The following is a 21,765-nucleotide window of genomic DNA, read 5'->3' on the forward strand; positions in this document are numbered from 1 at the left end:
AAAAAATAATCCACCTAAGTTAAATTAGTAGAGGTGAAATAGCCGTGTTTTGCCTACACTGCCTTTTTTAAAACTCAAAACACTTTCATCTTCACAGATTTTTCATTACTATCTCAAAGATTAGCAATATGCTTTTTCTTTTTTTTAATTAAGATTTTGGAATTAGACTTAAAACTAGGACACGGGTAATATCCAAAGCAGCAAAACTGCCCAGAGAAGTTTCTCCTGCCCATTGTTTGTTGGGTTCATAGAGCAACTTGAGAACCTTTGCTGAGCTCAAGCATACGTCTGCCATACTGACCGCATTCTCTAAGGCTGCTGGAAAAAAAAATATGCTAAACTCTAAGGCCATCTTTTTTTTGCTATTTCATTTACTTACTTCCTTTCCATTTTCCTTCAGCATTAGCACAACTTTTTTCTTGTTGGGACACCATCTGTGACAAACAGCACATACGCACAATCTGCCTTTCCCAAAACATCCGTCAAGCTATGTAAACTGAATTCAGTGACTGCTCGCATGTGCCCTTTGGGACTCTCAGTTTACAGACAGGAAAAGACATTAAACCAGCAAATGTAAGCAAATATCACACTAAGCAATTAAAAAGTAATAAATGCCAGTTATTTGGGTTGGAAAAGTTCTTCTAAGAACGTACCTCAGTGGGAAATGGAAACTATTTTGGACAGCCCCCATGCCTATTGGAAGCTACAACTGGTGACAGAGTTCTTGCCAAAACGCAAGAACGTGATAGAAACCGAGATGTAAGTCAGATGCATCTTATGAATTTGAGAAAGTTAAACCTCTTTGAAAATATACTCAGATAGACTTCAAAACAAAACCAGGACACAGCAACTTCATCAGATACAATGAAGTTGTTTACTTTTCATCAACACTCAACATCTTATTCTTTCAGGATGCTCTCAATTACCCTTTGCACAAAACCTTCTCTTTCCTCATCTTAAGAAGAAAAAAGGTAATTTTGTTTTAATGACTTGTTGCCCACTACGACAGCACTGCCTGAGTCAAGAGGTCAGGAGAGGAAACAAGACACTTCACTGTTTAGTCTCAAACCCCTGTATATTAGTGAATTGGGTTTTATGTTTTAGAAAGAATCATCCCAAACAAAAATCTTAAGCCCAGCAATTTTAGCTGCAGATCTTTCCAGCCTACTTTCAGCTGAAGTACAAAACTTTGATGGGGGCAAACCCACTGAAGGAAATTAGACTATTTAAAAATGTGTATGTTCCATGCTCTAGTGTTTCCTTTGCTTGTTAGTTCTGAAATTATCTTGTCAGGATAAATGTTCAAATAACGATGTCAACTTTTAACATGCTGGATGTTCACACAGGAATGAAGAGTTCACCGTGCACCTGAGGCGGTTTTGCACTTTCTGCACTGATCAAATACATGATGCTATCAACCAACTAATTGCCTTTTATTACTAATCTCTCACCAGCTTCAAGAGTAGGAAGAAAATTAGACTCCATTTAAGAGGTTTAATTAACATGAAGTGTGTATTTTGGCCAACTTATGCTGCTTATAAGAATTTAGAAGTGAAATAGGCCAAGGACTGTAAAATGAGCTATAAAGGAAAACACTAATCAAATTTATATTATGTACTTACAACCTTGTACAGCTTACATAATGCTAAAAGCAAAATTAATAAACTGTAAGGAACCTCTAATTCACTATCCAGAAAAACATGAATTCAAGTGAAGGGAGACATTAACTGTTCAGCTGGAATTCCTTCCTAAGACAGCAGAAGTAGAAATACAATCCAGTACAAATGTTTGGAGTAGCGATAAAAAACAAACAGCATATGCTGCTTGAAGATAGACTATGGTATTGTTTTGGGTGATGAAGTAGGGAGAAGCCAAAGGAATTAGCTTCTCCAAAGACCTCTGGACTCATGCTGACAATGCCAGAGGAAAAAAACAGCTTAAGAGTTTCAGCTTGCAAGAAAGGAAAGAGCACAGTAAATAACAGCATGGAAAAGGCCATCCAGCTCTCCACCTGGCAGAAATTCCCATTGCCAAAAAGCTGACCCACCATTTTTGCTCATGCTAAGAGAGACAGCCAGCACTGGGAACTGGCAGGTATTACTAAACAACTACTCTCTTTAAAATGACTGTTTCCTTCTTAAAGCCTTGTCCCACTCTTTGAACTCTCAACTGAACAGGACCATGTCTCAGTGACTGGTTTACACATGGTTTGTAAGAGGATATGAGATCATATCTGTTGCAACAAAATATAAATTAGATCACTCTTACAAGTGCCAAAATGAGGAGAGACACAGGTCACTGATCGGTTCAGGCACATTCCCGAAACAGTCAGAACCTGGACCTGGTAACCAGTACATGTTAGAGCAGCTAAGTGCTGAGCTACTACCTCTTCTTCACTAAGGAAATAGTATACCTGGTTTCATCCGTGTGATTGTCATTTCCTGCACCCCAAGAGCATGGTTCTGCTCTTAAAAGCAAGAAAATAGTATATAATTTAATTTATTAAACTGAATTTATTAGTATTTATTAATTTATTAAACTAAATTTATTACTATTTAATTTATTAAACTGAATACTCATTTTTCAAGCTGTTGGTTCACTTCCGAAAAAGGAAGGTGGAATCCGAAGATGATTCCACCAGGAATCATCTTCGAATTGTTTGAAACCTCAAGAAGTGACTGCTTGGCACATGAATGATGCAACATACCCCAGCGTTGTATGGAAAGGCAGCATGGAGAATGTCATGGCTCAGGGTGGGGAAGAAACAATAAGGAAATGAGAGGACTACTGCAGAGCTTTAGTGCATGGACCAAACGCACTTTGACAACTGCCAAGCATGCATAGTCTTGGCTATCAAATTACACCATAAACCAAATAAGACGACAGACCCTATTATGTGCCTGCCACGATGAAGAGAAGTCAACATCTCCCACCTCCTGGGGATACATCTGATCAGTAAACAGCATGCCCATGAAGGTGATAAACAGCAACTGGGACAAAGATTCACATTTCAGCTCCCAAATGGTGCTTTAGAAAAAAAAACAACAAAAAACACAACCCAATACACCAAGTATGTTGTGCATAGAGAAATATCATATATCACTACAAGGCTAGCTCACCCACAGACTTGACAAATCTGTTATTGTTTCCATATTCCTTGGCAAAGCAGAGGCATGTTAAAACCATTTTCCTCCTACTTAGTCATCTCCTTGTTGGTTCCAGGTCAATATACACTTCCAACAAATCACATCCTACTGAGCAGAAGAAAGCTGTTAGTTTAAAAAGCACTTTTATGACTAGAAGTGAAGTTCTTGAAAAAATGCTTTACATGCTATACTGATTCTACACACATACAGAACACAGCAACCCACCACAGTTCTGTTCTGCTGCTTTAATGGACAATCCTAACAACTTGAGCACTTTCCAAATCTGAAAAGTATTCATACTTCTTTTTGACTTCCATATTTCTACTTGTCAATCCTCTTTTTCAACCAGTAAAAGCAGACATTACAAAAAGAAAACCAACAGGCCCACAGTTGTTAATTTATTATTAAAGACAGCAAAGCACATGATACTGTGCTCTTGTTACTAATTTTAAGGCCAGAAAGGGTTGCTGTCATCAGCTAACCAATCTTTCTGTGGAATATAAGGGAGGACTTTAAAAGTAACTCCTTTTTTAATCAGAACAGAAGTCTGTCTTGCCCGGAATACTGCTTTCAACATTTGGTAACAGTGGACATTTAGAAAACACCTTTATAAGTTGTTCTTCCACAGCCTTTCTGCCTCTAAAAGTTATCAACAAAAATTTAAGGCACAAAGTGCTGTGCTCAGTGAAGCTATGGTACTTGAGTTTCACTGAACCTTTGTGAAAGGTATACATTTATCTCCACAATATCCTGTGGTAATAAGCAAGATGCTTATTTATGCACAGCATGAAGAAAACTCTTTTCACTGGCTTTACACTTGGCTACACTGTAGTGCTGTGACACAACAGAAACCTATAGAGTGGTGTGTACTTTCTCCCATCACCTTTTCAAACTCAAGAACCCCACTGATCAGTCTCTTTTCCCACAGAAAAGGAGGGATTTATTAATTCTCTGATTAATTTCTCTGGTTACCTCTGTAACACCTTCAAATCCCTCTAACCTGAAGCCTGACTTTCCTCTTTAAAAGCCAAGTCAATTTTTCTACAATGTATAATGGTTACACCTCTAACAATCCAGTTACTTCTATGATTGCTTCCCCTTTGCTGGACCCACTAATCAGCAATAGTCTTTCTAAGACCGTGCATTAAAGTGTACTGCATGTCACCACCTCTTCTCCTGAGAGCAAGGTTAAATGAAGCAACAGACTACACACCATGATTAGCAATAGCTCATCAACTTTACAAAGGTGTTCCCGGCTCTGGTACCTGTTTATGGAAGTTTGTTGCTGTGTACATTACCATTTTTTTCCCTAAAAGCCTCTTCTGTGAGCACTTCTCATTGATCCCTATAAAGAATAATGTGCTACTTTTGCAGTAAATGCCGATTCAATTCATTTATTTTGCTTTTTTGAAACTCTCCTCTGAAGACAATCCAACAGACTCTTCAGCAAGTTCTAGAGAATCTATAAAGTATATGATAGTAGAAAGCTGTTTTCAAGGAATTTCCGCTCTGGTCCCCTGCTGATTTCCTATTTAACGTGCTAGAGTTTGTCAGCTTTTGCTCTCCTAACACAGGTTTCTTTTTGCCTTTTTTTTTGTGTGAATATCCTTTTGCCTACAGCTCACTTCACACTAGTTTAACTACACTTTTTCTCTCCCACCCTTAGAAATGACCTGTGCTGCCTGCAATTTACCTTATTTCAGCTGTTCCCAACTTCTCCTCTTACTACCCTTACTTTTAATTAAACTCCTCTTCATAAATTTAATCCAAGAGAGTAAAACCTTTCCAAGTCTTCTTACTGAATTTGAATAGACTATGGTTACTATTAATGTAATAGCACTAAGCCATTTCATTTACCCTCACTGAGACAGCATTAGTTTTAGCTTAAAACACACTAGTGTTTTTCAAGTCTCCAGGAATCTTCCTATGTTCCAAGAGTATCTAAAAATGATCAACCCCACAACTTGCCTTATCAAGCATTTCTAAAGCTCTTGGCTAGAAACTACCCATCTGGCCAGCTTCTTAAATAAAGTCTGGCCTCAGTGGCCACACGTTAACTATTATAGTCGCTTTCTTGTTACTGTTTGCATGGGGAGATTGTTTTGCCAGTACCTTCAGGCATCCCGAGTATCAAAAAAAGATCCACACAAGAAACAGAGGAAATTACATCCCTAAAGACCAAGTCTTCTTTCTTGACTGTTACTGCTTACACAAGCTTGGAGGCAGCAACTTGCTATTAGCTGACATAGAGAGCTCATTTCAATATATTCTTCATGCAGGAGGACTTTAATATGACCTATTGAAAATAAGTAATGACACATGTATGTGCAGGAGAACAAAAGGCATCACAATACTTCCAAACCAATAAGCTAATTGGATCTACAAGGCTCGTACTGACTAAATACTTTGAGTTTTAATTGCGTACTTCCTCTTTCATTCTTGAAGTCTGAAAATACTACATTTTCAGCAAAGCCTAAAGGGTCAAAATAGATTTTTTGTTTTGGGGCTTTCTGGTGTTTGGTTAGTTGGGTTTTTTTAATCAAAATTTGTACACCCAAACTTGGAAACCCAGGTTGCCCTTAAGAAAAGGGCATACACCACAGAATTAGTAAATGTCAACCATAAAGAAACTGAAAAAAAAAGATAAAGAAAATAAAAAAATCACTGCTACTCACCCAGAAAGCGCAAATGTAGAATAACCACACAATGTTTTTCACAGACCAGTTCATTTTCTAAAAATCTCACTGATAAAACACCTTGTAATAAAATATGTATTCACTCCAAGACAAAAGTTGGCTTTGTTGACTGTGCTATTTTCAATTCCTTTGAACTTTAATGGAGGAACACAATGACTGTAGGCAAACTGAATAGCTATTATGTGAGCAAAGAACATATTTGTATTGTGGCAAGGAATGTTGGCTGTAACAGCAGATTTTCCCTCTACTTTGGAGTCAGTACCATGTGACCGTTTACTTCTGCATGGGTGACAGATGGGCTGAAGACTCTCATCTTGTCACATCGTTTAACAAGCAACTTTTCTAACCGCAGAGCTCAAATGTGCTCTCAGTATGAATACTGTGCCTCAGTCTCCTAGCACAGTGTAAGCTGTTGCCTGTAAGACTTTACTCTACAAGATATTCAAAATGCCTCCTCTTTCTATTCCCCTACCATTTGTCTTAAAACTCCCAAACATTAAGAGGATTCAAGATATTTAGGCTTCTAAAAAAATGTAGCTTGCTACCATTCAAAGACAAAACCCCGACACTCTTAAAAATTTCCACCTATTAAGGTCACATAATTTACACTAGATGAAACTGTGATTCAGAGGAAGTTCTGTATTGTTATTATTATTGTTAAATGAGTATTCGTTTACGATATTTCTGCACTTCTATTGAGCCTCATTTTTGCACAGGACCAGACCGTGCAAAAATTTCTATATACCACCAAAGCTTTCACCTGTCACTTAGGGACGGCTATTACTAAGTCGCAAACAGTTGCCATAAAACTGGAAGCATGTCTACTGATAACCCTTTTTTTGAAGCTTCAGTTACAGAAAAAGGTACACAATATACTCCGAAGAAAAACACACAGCTGCACTTTGTCAACTAAAAGCAACCAAGATCCTACTCAGTCCATGTCCCCACTGATTTTTCACTTCTAGAGCACAGAAGTAATACAGAAAAGAAGTGGTTTTAACTACGCAGTTGCACTACTGTGTGGCCAACTTCCTGCAACAAACCCCAAAGTGTAAAAATAGGCACAAGGCTGGAAAAATGGATGCAATAATTCCCAGGAGAATGAGAGACGATGATCCTGTGTCATGCAATAAGCTGTATTTACTCTGCAGCAACATTTTCTTTTTATAAAAACACATTGAGAGACCCAAGACCTACCATGTCCTGATCCTGTAAGCATGTGATACCCGCAGGCTACAACTGACCCTGATATCCTAAGTACTCTGTAAACCCAAAGGCCAGAAGACTAACGTCATTTCATAAGATGAAGAATTCAGGCACCAAGAGATTAAATGATTTATCTGAGACCACATGGAAACTGCTGTCCCTTGAACTAATGACTTCACCGCTAGAACATCCCTTTCCTTCTCCTGCCCTCAAATGCCAAACACCAGCAGGGCAGGTGGCAGCAGAGCCTGCTTTCCTATAGCACTGTCAGCATTGACCATTGAGTATCAACATGGTCTCTCCCACACAGGTCCCTCAGACATCTAATAGAGGTTTGTAAGACAACCAGAGCCAAATCAACAGCTTCTTCCCTCCAACCCCCATGGAGATGCTCCACAAAATGGATGGTTCAACTCCCATCTTCCTCATCATGTGCCTCACCACAGCTCCTGCACAGAGCATTATTCACTTTACTAAAACCACAGAACTAATCCAGTGGTTTCCCTTTTCCTCTAGGGTAGCAAAAGGAATCAGAGCACCAGGAGATCAAAAAGTAGAGCTAGTCTCGGGAGAGGTGGGTTAGATGGAAGGAAAGGACAGAGGGGAATTCTCCATTTTAGCAACATCAAGCTGAAACTTCGATTTTTTTATACATGCAAATCATTGAGAATCTCAACTTTACCTGTTCACCCATCTTCCTTGAAATAATAGGACCATAACTACATTATGTATCTCTCTCCCAGTGCAAAATTTGGTTGAAGCTTGCCAGCAGATGCAAAGTTTTCTAGGCTGTACATGGAAGAGAAAAGGGACAGCAGGAACAAATAAACTCCATTTCTTTTAAATAAAATTTCTAAAAATTTACAAGCTAAAACTTATTTAAATGATCCTATTACTAGTAATAAAGATTAGCCTCCTTATTTTATTTTAGGCCAAAGTGCATGGATATTCATCCACACGACACAGGACAAACTAGCAGAAAAAAAAAAACCAACAACCGGTGTTCACTGGTTTAGAGGAAAGGTGACATCTAAAGTCACCTCTGAACACAAGGGCACCCACGTGAAGCTGGGGCACATTTGCTATTCCACAATAACTAGCCTGTGTACACACATTAACAACAAGTAAATTCAGTGGGGGCAGAGTACACTGTGCTGCGCTTACATACAGGCAAAGGCACACACAGAGGCAATTACTACAGCATGTCTGAACTGCTGCAAGCCCCAGATCACTACCTAGTTTTCTCTATGGTAATTCACTCGTAGGCCTTGTGCCTGAGCCCACATTACAGGAAAGAAATTAAGGCAAATGGTCAACCACTTCAGGCTCATGGATTACATCTATGACATGCCTGTAAATTAGGTATGCTTCTTCAATAAGTAACATCTTTTACTAGATTAACCAATATTGCTGCGTGTTGTTTTTTTCCAAACTTTTGGGCACTTTCTTCAGTTCAGATGTCAACTTGAGATTTTTATGTTTGCAACTTATTGCCACAGCGTAGCACAGAGCAAGACCATTTCCTTACAGATTCAGCAAGTCCAAGACTTCAGTTTGTTCTTCTAGAGACAAACTGTTTTAAAACTGCCAGAAAAAAACACCAAAACTTAAAAGAGAGCTTCACTGAAAGAGTTCCTTTTAAATAAATTGTAGGATCTGTGGATGAAACTTTTTATTAGTGCTTTATAATTGTAAACAAAGCACAGTGCTGATTCTGGTATAACCATCATTTATATACATGAAATACACAGTTTCTATTTCGTATATAGCATCGCCTCTGTCCACTTTTCCAAGAGCACTACCTAAAATATACATGAAAGAAGTACTGTCCAAAATATACTATTGACATTTTCTGGCCACAGGTACTAGGAATGGTAATTTTTCTCCACTATGTCCATTCAAGAAAACATAGCGAAGAACAAGCATAATTTGTAAATGCAACACAGCTGACATTTTCTACTTTATCTTCTTTTCTTAAATGCTACCCAACTTACCACTCAGCCATTTTGCTACCAATGTGGGCTGCCATTTCACATCCAAATTAAAATTTGGATGATACTTACTTCTTCTCTGAGGCTTTATCAGCATTACTTGCAATGGCTGCACTAGGAGTAGCAAAGTCCAAGTGGGCTGATAAAACTCTGTAAACTATACAACTGTGTCAGTGACAACAGATGGTGGTCTGCGGTGAAACACTCAAAGATAGAAAAAGTAAAAACTACTGTTTGTCCCCTTTGGCTCCTCCCTGGAAGGTCCAGCTTTGGCTCCTCCCAGAGAGTCCCGCTTTGGCTGCTCCCTGGAAAGTTCCGCTTTAGAACTTCCTGGAAAAGCCCCGACCCTTGGAGACCTTTCTAGATATTGCTGGCCACTTCTTCCGATGTAGGCTGGCCCTCTGCATCAGAATGAGTGGGCATTTTTGTTAGTATAAAAGCTTGAGCCTCATGTGATGGGGGGAAGCAGAACCTCATAGCACCCAGGTGCTATAGCAGAGCCAGCTGCCCCGCACCGCAATGAGGATTCTCGGAGCTGGCTTCCTGATCGTCCTCACAGGGTCCTGGGGTTGGCAAGATATCCACTCTTCAAAAATATCCTTTACTGTATCTGTTAGTATCTTTATATTTTCCTATATTAATAAACAAGGTTTGAGTTCTCTATTTGCGTCTCGTTTTTCTCACCCTGAATCCTCAAACTCCGGAACAACAACTCATATATACGTAGTCCATGCAGCATGTACTTCACAGAAATTAAGTAATTCTTGCTTACTTTTTCTTACAACAAGTTTTACTGGACTATTTTGTTTATTAGGTAAGTGGTTATCTACTAGCAAGTCCAACCAAGTAAAGGAGAGAGAGGTCTACTCACTGCATTCCTCCTGTTCAGCATGAAGTGAGGAAGCATCATTTTGGGAAGCTGGATGCCCTCACACAAACTTCTTTCTTTGTCAACCCCACAACCCAATCAGCACAAAATTATTCAGGAAGATCCATTTTCTATTTAAATGATCCTACCATCTGACATTTCTTCTGTGAACGCCTCCTGCCAAAGTCTGAACCATCCAGCGTTTCATCCCTGTCCTACCCCTCCCACATGTATCTGTATGTCAGGGTTTGTTCCTACCTTTCCAATTCAAGTAAGCCAAACTCAAGTGATGATGTGCTTTTCTTCCTCAGTCAGCTTTGATTCTTTTCCTGTATCCATTAGAACCAATTTTAGAAGTAACTCAATAGATAACATTTTCCAACCAATATTAATACCTAAGTAGCTATTACTGTTCCCAGCACTGTATTGAAACATAAGGGTATTTTCCCTGGCCAGAATGAAACATGAAGCTGACGTGAAATTATAACAACTAAATTTAGGATACTGAAATTACTCAAAGGTTGAGAAAACGAGGAGGCAATGCACACACTATTGACTTTTGACAGTGTGTTTAAAAAACTAATCACTCAGCTTTGTGGAGCTTATTAGGGCACCTAAAACATTCAACAGTTACACAGAAGTAAGTGGCCTGCTGTGCTCTGTATTACCTCCATGTTTATCATCTCCTGTCAAATACTGTCAAGTGGCAAAGTGCCTTGAAGAAAGACAAGGCACAATAAGGAATCCCTAGCATGAAGTGTTTTAATATCCCCAGAGGGGAAAGAGGAGAAAAAATCCCAACATCAAGCAAATTGCACCTCCTCTGTAGTAGTTTACATTCCTTTTGCACTTCAGTAAATGAACTCACTAGCAAAATATTATGAAAGAGCATCATCTTACTACTAAAATAAGGTACTACTTAAGCAAGCTTTGAATACCTAATGACAAAATTTGTCAACCCCATCCTTACAGGTAACCTGTAGGTAAGGGTAAATTAGGAGTACTGCTTTTATCAGTTACAACAAGTAACAGCACAGGGTTAGCAAGCCTGGGAGCTTCTTGAGCCCCAGCTCTCCACGCTAAAAGATGATGACTTGAGTCCCAGTGTGGCCATCAGCCCAGGAGACACATCTCAGAGCCAACACAGACAACTTCCACATTCCAGCTCTGCTGAGCACGTGCATCACTCCCTCTGCGGTTAGAGATACCCAGAACATTACAGTTCGTTTTTCCCTCCACACACCCCTCCCCCCAAACAGTGCAGCTGTAAAAACACACACCCCTTTTTTTTTAATATATACAGTCTGTTGCTGGTGTGCTCACACAGAGCACGAACCTACTTCCTAACTCTGTCATGGAAAGTATCAGTCATTTTAGAGCTAAGCTTCACTTCCTCACCATAATGGGTCTAAATAAGTGGTAGGTGGAGTTTTGCTCATCCTAAATCACATCTCCCTCAAGGTACTTTTAAGGTCCATTACAAGACCTGTAGAGCCTTTACAGCTGGAAAGCAGTTAGGAAAAGTCCCCTGCCCTTATTTAAGAAGGTACCTTCACATAACTATATCCTGAGCTGATCTTAGGGTGCTATGCCTCTGAAAAGGGGATGAATCTTGCTGTTCTGCCACCCCTCCTAGGACCCTTTTTGCCAGGCCTTGTCCTTGATCCAGTTCTGGTTCTCACTGAGCTCCTCCACAGATGGATTAGCTCATCAACCTACCCAAAAACTACCCACTCATCACTATTAGCTCCTCATCAACAAGCCTCAGAAGTAGCACAAAACACGCAGTTGTAGGAATGTCTTTCCTCCTCTCAGCTGTTAGATCAGCTCTCCCACTCTGTGGATGATCTGAAGACAGATATTCTTCCATGGTCTGGGGCAGTCTGGCATGGAAAATTTTAAGAGTCCCTGCAAGCACAGGACTCACTCTTGACATCCTCTGACTAAGAGAGAAAGAAACATACATCGTGGTAGTAACGCATACAGCATCAGAATACCACCAGAGTAATTACAGGTGAAGACATCCATCTACTCTTTTTGCTCATAACACTAGAAAATACACACATTAGCCAAATAAAACTGCAAACACTGAATACTCAACTGTAGAGTATTTTATCTGGTATGGCTTTAAAAAAAAAACAACAAACAAACCAGACTTTCTGACTTGGTTTACTATAATAGAAACTTAATGGCATTTCAATTAACACATCTCCATGAGGTTCTGCTTGTGCACAAAGCCCGCTGCAACTCTCAGTGAGGCTCCAGAACTGTAATCTCTCTAACAATTAGCAAAAGGCCTGACTCAGAGCACACACAGCCACTGTGGCTTACATGTTGAGAAGCAAGGCTTGCTCCCCCAGCTCAGGCCTCCTGCCACAGCAGAGGGGCAGCTCTCACCTCTTCACCCCCAAGCAACTGGCTGCCATGGGACTGCTCGGCCAGTAGCAGCCAGGGCCCCAGGATCCTGCAGTATCCAAGAGGAGTCCCTGAGCCAGAGAGAATCAGCCTCAAGAAAACCACATTATTCTATATTAATATGTGCATTTATGCCGATAAAGCTCAATTTCTCTTAAGGTCCTTTCCAACCCTAATCATTCTGTGATTCTGTGAAACAACAACTTGGTTTGTGACACTGACAGCAGTTAATTCTTACAATCTGTGCAGAAGGTTCTGACTTCAGATAAGAAATAAAAGGGATGAGCCGTAAAGCCAAAGACAGCCTTTTTCCCAGGAAAATCCTCTTCTTTGTTATAAAAACATGGAGGGGAAAAAACAAAACAAAACAAAAACAAAACAAACCACAAAGAAAGGAAAAGGCAGAACGTTCCTAAATGAAGTTTTCAAGATTTTACATGAAAGCATTTTTAAAATTAAACATTTGGTGCCACATTACCTACGTCTGCTATGTTAACATTATAAAAGGTGAGGAAGAGCTATTTTTCACTACACCTTGCATTTTTAAAGCTCTTAATAGCAAATTGTAGAGTCCCAGTGTTCCTGTGAGGCTGCATCTAAGACTTAGATTTTCAGATTATTAAAGACTGAAGAAAGGATGACACTCTAATGCCTACAAGTAGTTACTTGGTGCTGCTATCAGCCAGAGCTGGGCTGGTCATCCAGAGCAACTGCAGTTCAACAGACACAGGCTCAGCTCTTGTGCTGGCATTTGCAGGGTAAAGGGCGCCCAACCAGCTCCATAAGCGGTCCTTGCTCTGACAGCCAACTCCTTCCCAAAGGGAGGTGTGCCACTCTGATGCCAGCCACCCTTTCCCAGACTCAGCACTCACGTGCTGTGGTACATAATGGTTTCAAGCTGGCTGATCTAGAAAAAGCCTTCCCCTTTCAGCAGGACGGCTTCTCCCTCCCATAAGCCCAGCCAAGCAAAGCACCTGCTGGCTGTGCTCCTTACCTGAAGCAGCTTGCTCCTGTACACAGTCTGCAGACTTGGTAGCTTCAGTTTGACTTTAAGTAAACCCTTCATCAGGTCCAGTATATAAAACTGAACCCAGCAAAATAAAATAGCAAAGTCCTATGAAATGTATATCCAGGTCGAAGTGACCAACTATTACATGTACAACTGATTCACTGTAACTGGAATATGATCCTGACATTTGGTTCTCTATGTGCAGGATGCAATCCATGCTTTCTTAGGTTTCTTACGAAGGTGAACGACCTTGCATACTTAAACTTTGCTCACATTAGGCTCACCAGTAATGTCAGGATGGCTGTAAGGCCTGCAGCTGTTAACAGAAAGTAGCTGTTCCAGATGCTGTTTCGGTAGCATAAACATATCCACTTTTTGAATTATATTAGCACTGCTTTTTCAAGCTGTACAAAAACAGGCTCAGAGGTGCTTTCATAAAAAGGAGGCAGAAGGAGATGAGCCACAATGAGCCATATTTTTTTTTAGCAGTTGTAGGGGAAGAATTTTGATCATCTGGGAATTTGTAACCACAGACAGAAGTAACCACCACAGAAGAGCCTTACCATGTTTTACTCTGAAGTCATGAAGCATTTCTTGTTTTCACCATATCAACATCTCCACTCTAACAAAAAAAAAGTCTAAAAGCAATAGGAAAACAAACAATGGCAGTGCAGACACGTACGCATCTCTTCCTGGGTTGGGTGAGAAAGATAACAGGAAAACTAACTACCAGAAGACACAAGTGACAGCAACATACAACAGTAACTCCTCAAATGCCTTAAAATTGAGGTACAAAACATCTAGAACACATTAAAACTTGAAAGGCTGGAGCCTTAATTTCTTAAGACTCTCTTAGAAATGCATTGCTATCTTAAATGCTTTCATTCAACACTCTAGTTAACGAATATGTGATTACTTGTTCTCCTCTTCTTCTGACCTAATTTAAGAGAGGACAGCACTTGCAGCAGCAGTTAAATGGCTTGTTTGATTCTGATGGCTTTTGGTGAAGGAGTGGAACACACAACAAACCTAACTGTTTCTCCTTCCCAGCTACACTGCCTGCACTTCCAAACAGCTCCAGCACAAACGCAACAGCTTTTTCTTGTCCCAGTCTGCCTTCAAGCCTGGTACGCTGTTCTTTCCTCATACCCAGAGCTGAGTCATGGTAAAAGAGGTCTGAAGTGTGCACATGTCTAGTAAGGTCATTCAACAGAGAGCACTCAAATCTATTCAATCAACACCATAACACCATGCTAGCTGAATTTTTTGAATGAGATAGCGTGGTCTAGCAGGAAGTCATCAAATTGAAAAGCTTCCGGAGAGCAATGTACCACCTGAGGGATTCACATATGAAGAGGTCAGTGTAAAGCTTTGACTCCTTACACTACCAAGGTGGCTCTAAAAGCCTGGTGATATGAGCCAGTTGAATACAAGTTACACTGTAAAACTGATTGGCAAAGTTTGTGCCCCCAACAACCCAGTTTTTAAATCCTGTTACATTCTGAAAAAGAACAGCCCAATTTTCCACAAGCACTAATATCCTGAAAGGCTGTTTGTTACCACCACAAGCACCTTACAGATACTGTAAGGTACTGGGTACCTGTAGGCTGCTCGTAGCAACTTGTATACATAGTGGAGATGAGGAAAAAGAAGCATACAGGACACAAAGTACCTCATGTCTATACTGCTAGGGGGCTCAGTACTAGCAATTATTTCAGCTTAGGACAGCTCTTTCCTAGTTTAACTTGTGCCACTTTAGAAACAGTCTCCTCTGAACTAGAATGCATGAAACAAACAGAGCAAACACCATATAACTCCTATTTTTGTTAGAGAAAAAAAAAGTCATTAGATCAAGCCATATGTTAAAAAAAAGTAATAATAAAAAGTTGTGTCACTTCTATTCTCTCTTAAGAGCATTCATACAGGGGATGAGCAGCAGAAGTTCCTGTATAGAGACCTCACAGATTAGATGCCGTAAGTGATTTCCCTGCCTTTTTGGTTTGAGAAGACTCTTTTGTTTCTAGAAGCATTTTCTTCTAGGACTGTTGTATCATAACATTCACTCCTTGTATCTACACCTTTTCTGAGGTACTTGCCAACACTGCTCACCATCAAGATCACTAAACACCAGTAGTTACTTCTTAGCTTCAGTGGTACCCATTGGAAGACTGCCTTCACTGTTCTGTTGCCTGCCTGCCTGCCTGCCTGGTGTAAGATTTCTGTAATTAAAACACTGCATTATTTTAAGTATAAAATACGATGAAGCTTTAAAAGAAGGGTGTGCAGGGACTGAGAGTGAGGGGAGGTCCTCCTATTCACTGGCCAGGCACTGATGCTACCAGAGTTCACAAAAGCTGAACTTCTTTATTCAAGCAAAAATTCCCATTAAAGCCAAATGAGGTTTTGTTGAACAAGGGCCACGGGAATGAGCCCATAGCATGCTCTCAACTGGGAGCAAGTCAAAGCAAATTACGCAACAGCCATCAGAAATCTGTGTACAGCTCTCCAGAGCCACAGTGGAGGAGGAGCCCTGAAGCATCCTTAACCTTTGTCTATTTATGTCCCAGCACTGAGACCCTTTCCAACAAAACAAGCCATGCTTTTATATATTCTTATTAACCCAATTTAGAGCAAACAGCGTTCTCCTCTTCTTCCTCTTTCCCCTCCCCTCCTTCCCACTCTTCCCTCTCCTTCCCCCTTGCCATGTTGTGCTGTTTGTGTGGAAAAAAACCGAACTTCCACCCTTGCCAAGAGTGACATCAACTCATTCTTATCCGGTGATGTCCAGCAGAATCTTCCTCTGATAAACATTTGCTTAGAGTCAGAGCCCCAAGGTTACTGGCTGCATTTTGTTTTCATTGTCGCTTGTTTTCTGACACTTTGCTGCTCCTTATATATTGAAATATCCCCCTCCACTCCCCATGTCTTCGACCTGGAGCCAGTCAGGCAGTGAGCAGGACATTCCTCCCCACTTACCCAGGTCTTCCCACCACCCTGTTCCCTCAGGAACAAGAGTCTGTTTGTCTCTCTATGAACAATAAAAAGCTGACACTGTGGAGAAGAAAAAAAAAATGGGAACAAAGTGTATGCAAAAAACAATTCAAAAGTGCAGATTTTTGATCTCTTTTTTTGTACAGATTTTCTTATATCCTTCCCTAGAATGCTCTAAAGTTAGTGAAGAGGCATAGCTGATTAATAGGCTGATGTACCTTCGTCTTGCACAACAGCACTCTCCACCAAGACTCAGCAGTATTTGCTCAAAACTGGCACCTATGCTGTCTCACGCTTCTCAGCTCACCCCCATCTGATAAAGTACCTCAGATGTTTTCCTCTTCTCCCCTCCCTCCTTTTGTTGTCTTCTCCTCACAAGCCACCAGCTTTCTGTAGCAAAGGGAAGTAGATGATCCTTTCCTTCGCACATCTATCTAAAGTACATCAACCTGTGCCTTCAGGCAACTAATGAATGAAATGCATTACTGTTTGTTCCAGCAACATGGAATCCACGGACAATCTATTAAAGCAAGGAGGAGAGAAGATTCTGACAAAACCGAAAGGATTTGAGTAACAGTGAAGAGCCCTGAAATATCCAGCACTGAATAAAGAATGAAGGCAAGCACCTTCAAGCTTGGGATAATTCCTATCTACAGCTCCTCTGAAGAGGAAGCACTCTCCAGAAACTTCAACTTACAGGACAATGGATACATTGCATCTACAATTGCATCCTTGCTTGGGGAGTAAATAAAAACCGTTTGTACAGTTTTCCAGAAGGAACAGTCTGGTGCAATTGGAAGACAATGTTCTAGTAGCATCAACCTACAGACTCCTGCTTTTCTAGGAAATTGGTTCTAAAACCTCCTCTGGTGTTCATGAAAAGGTTGCAGCTGTTCTGAACAGCTTATAAAAACAATGTCCTTTTAGCTTATACATGACAGAATGAAGATCAATTTCCTTCAGAAAGCAAGTGAAGAATAAAAATTACTTTGAATGTTACTATTAGCACATACCAACAGTACTAGAGCACTAGAAGTATGGAGAAAAAACCAACATAGAAAATTACTCCCTGCCACCATCACTTAAAGGAATCTGCCAGAAGAAAGCAAGCTAAGGTGGTGACCTGGCTTGAAACAAAGCATATACATCCAGTGTTCAGACAGGTCAGTTAAGTTGTCCTTTGATTTTTCAACCTCTCCAGTACTCAGTGGTGCAGTTAATATCACTTGTATCCAGCCGCTCTCGTGAATTCACAGATGTTAGTGATATCTGCTGCCACAGTGCTACCTGCAACAACATCCTCTTGCACAACAGCAAGATTGTGTAGATTCTCACTGCCTTTTATTTCAAACAGAAAATGTTAACAAACAGGACAGTTCCTCCACTCACAGCCTCATTTTCTAAAAGCCTTGACTGCTCCTATTAAAGCTCATGACCATGTCAGTGTCCTTTAGCAAGTAGACAGAGTACAAGTAATCACCACAGTCAAGGTCAGGCATGACTGAACAGCCAGTCAGATGCACCAACAGTTTACATAGGAACAACACTGCAAATCTATAACTGAAGGTATAATACCATTCTAGGGAAGCATGCATAAAAACCTGAGTGATTTTCCAGAATACACAAAGCACAGTTTTAGCACCAAATTCATTACAAGCATTTGCACTGAAACGTATCTTCACTCAATGGTCAGAGCTCGGGTGGAAAAGAGATTTCTGAGGGCACACAAGCACTCACATTTGGTGCTACTGCACTGGTGGTTACTTTACTGCCCTAAAGGTGAAACAACTTCTGGTTGACACAAGGACATAGCTCCACAGAAAACCTGGGTGGTATTCATACTTGTGTTCATTTTAGGGTTCTTTACCAGGGTATCATAATTTATATGATATTTGAAGTACTTGAGTATTTCCAGTATCTGGAAATGGGACATTTGGTCACAGAAATACCGACAGGAACACAAATTCCGAAATGACCTTGACTATAATTAACCATCTAATTATAGTGGCATTTGGCCAGCCAACACCTTTCTGGCAGCCCCTGGCTGTTTTGTCTCAACAGACAGATTGACTGCAGAATTTGCCAGAGCTGCCCTCCCAGTAAGATAAACCCCTATGTAGCAAGAGGTGATAGTTGCAATACAGGAATTCATATGCCTATGAAGTAAATAGGCACTTTTTTTTCTACGACAGGAAGAAAAAACATATAGCAGGGCTGTCTCAGGGGTTTAATTAGCATAGCAGGAACACTGATAACAAGACATCTTATCAGAAACTCTGCTTTCAACAAAACAAATTAGTATCAATTTAAACAGAACAGAGATAAACGTGTACATAACTTGCATAACCTTGAGGTTCACAATGCCTAATAATTAAGTACTGGATCATTTCCCATATTCAAGAGGGAAAAGCTTGTATAAATCAACAGTAATCAAAGGAAAGTTGATTTCCTAGGGGGATGACAAGGATCCAATCCAGTACATTGATTTCAGCTAGTTGTCCTTGGGAAACTGAGCCATAGTAAGGCTCAGGGTTTTTGAAGGAGCTTTTTGAGATCTCCAAATTAGATTGCGAACTTTTCTTTCCATCATTTTGACTTATTTTCTTAAAAAAATAAAAACAGTCCACACTTCCAAAGTCTCTCACAGACAACAGAAAAGCTAAGCCTCAGCTTATTACCAGAACTCCCCTTCCAGCCAAAACTGTACTTACCCACCTCCCTTCCTCTACTGTTCTTTTGCAGCCTTCCCCATCGGCTTTTCCATTACTATTTTTCACCTCCTGTTTCCAGCAATATTTATCTGGATTTTTGAACTAACAATGGTTTGATGGGTCCTTATTTATTGAAATGGATTTTAACCTCATACAATCTCTAAATGGGCTGGATGAGCAGAAAATAAGGTGGGCTGAAAACTGGCTGACCTGCTAGGCTCAAAGGGGTGTGATAAGTGACATGAAGGAGGCCAGTTACTCCAGTATACTGTTGTTACTCCAAAGTGGTACTGGGGACAACAGTGTTTAACACGTTCATTTATGACCTAATAATGGGACAGAGCACCCTCAGCAAACTTTCAGACAAAACTGGAACAGCTGATGCATAGAAGGACTGTGCTGTCATCCAGAGGCACCTTTGACAGGCTGGAGAAATGTGCTGATGCGAACCTCATTAAGTTCAGCAACAAGAAATTCAGAGCCCTGCACCTGGGGAGGAATCACCCCAAGCACCAGCACATGCTGGAGGCCAACTGGTTGGAAAGCAGCTTGCAGAGAGGGATTTGCAGGTCCTTCTTGCAGCAGACAGCAAGATGAATGTGAGCCAGCTGCACGCCTCTGCAGCAGAGACAGCAAACAGATTCTGGGCTGCTCTGGGCAGCTTTGCAAGCAAACTGAGCGAGGTGATCCTTCCCTTCTGCTCAGCACTGGAGAAGCCTCCTCTGCAATACTGTGGCCAGTGCTAGGCTTCCCAGTATGACAGACACACGGATACAGAATCATAAAATGGTTTGGTTTGGAAAGGACCTTAAGATCTTCCAACCCCCTGCCATGGGCAGGGGCACTTCACACTAGACCATGTAGCCCAAGGCTCTGTCCAACCTGGCCTTGAACACTGCCAGGGATGGAGCATTCACGACTTCTTTGGGCAACCTGCTCCAGTGCCTCACCACCCTCACAGTTAAGAACTTCCTTATATCCAACCTAAATCTCCCCTGTTTAAGTCTGAACCCATTCCCTCTTTTCCTATCTCCTACAGTCCCTCCCCAGCATCCTTGTAGGCCCCCTTCAGATACTGGACGGCTGCTATGAGGTCTCCATGGAGCGTCTCTTCTTCATGCTGAACAGCCCCAATTTTCTCAGCCTGTCTTTGTATGGGAGGTGCTTGAACCCTGGCACAAGTCCAGTGAAGGGCCACAGACATGATTAAGGCACTAGAGATTTGTCACAAAGGGAAAGGCTGAGAGAGCTAGGACTGTTCAGCTTTAAAAAGAGAAGGCTCAGTGAGGAATCTGATCTGATGGGAGGCAATAAAGGTTTATGCAGAGAGGCTGCAAAGTCTCCATCCTTGGAGATACTCAAAGCACAACCAGACAGGCTCCTAGCAACCCACTCTTGCTGACCCTGCTTTGAACAACAGAATTGGACTAGGCTGTCTCCAGAGACACCTGCCACCCTTGGCAATTCTGAGCAACAGACAAAGACATAAATTAAGCTTCATAAGGGGACAGATGACTTCTAGAAGTGCTTATGTAATCCCTACTACTCTTAAAGAACATCATAAAACTACTCTGTATATTACCCCTTTGCAGTAGGCTCGTATCATATCCTTTTGAGTGCTACAAAGAACTGCTAGCAGAACAAGTCTTTTAACTTACAACGCAGCTCTAACTCAGTGCTTGCATAAGCCTTTTTCACCCCAATTGGTTAATGCAAACTAGTTAAGTTCAGCCTGAGTTAGAGAAGCAGCAGCAGCAGCAAGAAGTACTCCGTCTGTATTCTGGTATATGGCAATCACTGCCTGCAAACATAAAATGCACATGTTTCTTATAACATGAAGGAATGCTTCTGGATCACTCAGGCCAACTGAGAGCATTTCAAATTCATACACTGGGCCAAATTCCTTTCTTAGTTACTGAAAAATGGAGCAACATCACTGTGGTTGGGACATGAATTTTAGGCTATTGTAATTACTGTTGTATGTGTGAATGTACGCACGCACCCACCCCACATGGTTAGACTCAGTGCTACTTCCATAACTGTATTGCAAGTTTCATAACATGTAGTATTTTTTCTTATGGCATTAGCAAGGTTATAGGACTATTCCCTGTACTTCTAGACATGCTGGCTGCAGAGAGCTTGGAAACACATGCTCTTCCCATACTTCATTTGCCTTTTGCTTTTCTTGTCTAAAAAGCAAAATTCCTGAGTGGCAACCTCTGTGGGTAGCATGCAACTCTTCAGTGCCTGAGGCTAATAAAGCGAGCTGTCATTCAACCAGAACACTTGGATCCACATCAACCCTTTCCTTAGAGATAACCAAGGTAAACACAGGTGTTTCAACTTACAATTCCTGTGATGCCCCCATAAGTGCTTAAAAATCTTGAACTACTACCACCCCGAACTGGGGGAAGTCAGGAAGGCTCCCCTGAGGCCATTCAGGAACCAGCCACTAAACCCCTTACTCATGCAACTTCTTTCACCTGCAACCACCAGCTTCAATCATACAGAAACTGTTGTTTTAACACAAGCAGCTTTGCCCTCCCCTCTTCCCAGCAAAGGTCCTGAAGCCCCTCTCAGGTCCTCCTTACCAAGAGCATTCCAAGCTCTAGATCAGAAATCCACCCCTTCTGCCTCATTTATCCCAAGCTCTACCCTCCTAGAGCATGCCAAATTTCACAGCTACTTATCTCCAGCTTCCCCACTTTCAGTCTTTAAGAATACACAAGGCC

General features: G+C 41.0%; 1 protein-coding gene across 2 annotated transcripts in view; it reads right to left on the bottom strand.

Moving 5' to 3' along the window:
- Positions 1-21,765, bottom strand: part of BORCS5 (BLOC-1 related complex subunit 5) — a 67,196-nt gene that overhangs the window by 22,350 nt on the left and 23,081 nt on the right. The gene's annotated exons all lie outside the window — the stretch shown is intronic.

This window comes from Pezoporus wallicus, unplaced genomic scaffold (assembly GCF_028554395.1).
Source record: "Pezoporus wallicus isolate ANWC-B61680 ecotype Strahan unplaced genomic scaffold, APGP_CSIRO_Pwel_v1 scaffold_3294, whole genome shotgun sequence".
Taxonomy (NCBI): Eukaryota; Metazoa; Chordata; class Aves; order Psittaciformes; family Psittacidae; genus Pezoporus; species Pezoporus wallicus.